This window comes from Rhipicephalus microplus, chromosome 4, assembly GCF_043290135.1.
Source record: "Rhipicephalus microplus isolate Deutch F79 chromosome 4, USDA_Rmic, whole genome shotgun sequence".
Classification (NCBI taxonomy): Eukaryota; Metazoa; Arthropoda; class Arachnida; order Ixodida; family Ixodidae; genus Rhipicephalus; species Rhipicephalus microplus.
The window spans coordinates 5,094,272-5,097,187 of NC_134703.1; positions in this window are offsets into that span (position 1 = coordinate 5,094,272).

Consider the following 2,916-nt stretch of genomic DNA (forward strand, 5'->3'; position numbering starts at 1 on the left):
AGTCCTACAATTATGGTGTATTAAAATGCAAGTAGTACATTATCTGCGTCATAAGTAAGAGACTGTCGTGTAGAGTACCTATTTTCGAGGTCTCGTCGTAAGTCATAATAAAGCATTTAACACGGAAGGACCTTGCATCATGGGTACGGGTATTTGTGTACACATGCTTTCACGATAAGCTTGCTCATGCAGTTTTTAGATGCGGAAGCATCTTATACTCGCGCCTTGTAGTGCGCCGTCCGCGCCGTCCACACCGCCTTAGTTGAGCTAATTCATTACGTCTGATACAATAATCACTCGTTCTCTGCTACTGCAATATTCACGCGTTCATCAAGTATAAGGTTATTTGTTGCACTTCAAAATCATACATGTGTCCGAGTTAGAACGGTCAAAGTTTCACATTAAATGCACCAGGAAGGTAAAGTATTGGTACGGAAACCAGTAACACAAACATGAGCTTGTACGGTAAAGTTAGCTATTTATAACCTACGCGAGCGTCGGTGCACACTGAACCATGCCTGTGTATTCAGGCATGTGTCTAACTCTGTTCTGCATAGTATTCGCGGGCCGTTTAAATTGCCCGTATAGCGATTTGTTTTACAAATCTGATTCAGCGTGGCACTCTGGGGACGGCTTTAAGCTCTCCCATAGTAGAGTACCCTGTGCTCTAAATCGTTACCCCCTTTTTCTAAACCCCCCCCCCCCCCTCTGTTACCAGCCACTAAACTGTTTTAGCGGGACGGCTCAGTGCTCTCCCATAGTTGAGTACGAAGTACTCAAAATCGTTCAACATATTAGATGCGGAAGCATCTTATACTCGCTCCTTGTAGTGCGCCGTCCGCGCCGTCCGCACCGCTTCTCGAACATTCGACAGCTGACGCGCGCGCATGCGCCGTCGCCCACCATCTGTGCCGCGCGCGCTTCTCCTTCGAGAACATTCGACAGCTGACAGCGCATGCGCCGTCGCGCCGTCGCCATCTGTGCCGCGCGCGCGCTTCTCCTTCGAGAACATTCGACAGCTGACAGCGCATGCACCGTCGCGCTGTATATATACTCAAGGTCGGCGCTCGCTCGCTCAGTTGCCGCTCGTCCGTTGGTTCGTCGCAATAAATAAAACACCGCCCTTTCGCATACGTGCCGTACGTGTTCACTCATTTAACACCCCATTTCACAACCACGTTAACCAATTTAGCCATCGACCCAAGTAAGTCGCAATTTAACACCCGTTAACCAATTACATGCTTCCGCATCCTCCTCAGTGTTCCCCCGAGGGAAGCTGCGGGCAATTTTTTTTTGTTCTTTTCGCGGAGGCAACTCGTGGTGGTGGCAAGGGCCTTCTAAGGCGTGGAAGGAAGCGCATCACTGGTCAGTCGCGACTTGATTGTCAATCCCACCGGCTGCATCAGAGACGCGCTCCGTGCGTGTACTTGAAGCACAACACACTTGCTCTCATGGGTTTGGTGTCTTTTCGTCTAACTAAAATGCAGCCACCTTCAGATTCCGATAAAACTTATGAAAGGGACCTCATTGACACTGAAAATGCTGCACAGGGCCTGAGTACATCACTCGTTTGCTTCAATATCGCAGTGACACTACTGAATGCCGGACGGCGAAAATCTCGTATCTAAAAAAGTGTGATCGCTAAAAATTTTTGCGAACGGGCACAAGTGATACTTCTTCGCGATGCAGCAGAACCACGGAATAAACCGAAACAGACAGGAGCAGCCATCCTGCTCGTTCCTGCCTATGAAATCACCCCTTCGCGTTTCTCGCTAAACCGTCCACCTCCCCAGCGCTCCCGAGGCGTTACCTCGGCCTAAGTTTGCTCCCTTGTAGTGCCGTTGTTTAATCGATCGTCGCGAAAGAAAAAACCTTCACAGGCATATATTGTAAAATGTCGCAGATACCGAATCAGCGAAGACGAATTCGCGAGTTCAAAACCCCTTCAGTGTCCTTTTTAAAATTATCTGGGTTCATACGTCGCAAAAGCCCGACTGAGTGTTCGCTAAACTGTACACGTGCCGCCATTCAGTGCTTGGCCCTTTCACTTGAATTCAGGCATGGTGAAAACCCGACGCAGCCGCAGCTGCCCACAAAATCTCGGGCCTATCTGCACGACAGAATTAGCTTCGCGTAATGTGAATCGAGAAACCTTAAGAAAGCGAATTCATGAAACACGTCAGTTAATTTTTCTAAAGCATGCGACGCTCGGACAGCTCCCAATGACCAGCTATAAGCTTACTTGCTATGATGTGAAAACCGACGGAGGAAGGCTGCTGCGAAGAAGGAATCCTATGCTGCTTCTCAGAGCGCCTTCTCTGGAGGTCGTAACTCAAGCGTCGCAGACGGGTGGCATAGCGCAGTTTGGAGAACGAATCCACAGCAGGCATTCTTTGAGTCTGCACTGTTTCATGGTGTCAAGCGTGCATGGTGCTCAAACCTTGATTTAACGTACTCGAAAGCATCAGTGGGAGCACGTGGCTGCTGGCACAAGGAGAGCGGCACCCTCGTCCGCTGTGATAGAGCAGTGGTTGTGGTACTCGGCTGATAACCCGGAACGATCGCGGCGCGGCGGTCGCCTCTCGATTTCCGGAGGCCTGCACTACGACGTCTCTCATTTTGTCACGTGGTCATGACGTTGCATAAAGCACCAGCCGGTAAGTGTAAGACGAAACTTCTTATCTGCGTGAACTTGGGCCCAAGAAAGGAAAAGTCACAGTACAAGCAACGCACACTGTACCCTGATAGCGGTGAACAGAGCGTCGGTCGTACATAATCTGTGAAGCAGTGAAGCGCATCGGCATTTACGCATGAGCCATCTCAGATCCCAGTGTTATCACCAGTAGCCACGTGTGTTTCATAACAAACTCTAATGTTCGCGTTGTGCGTGTAATCTCATCGGAAGGTTCCGAGATG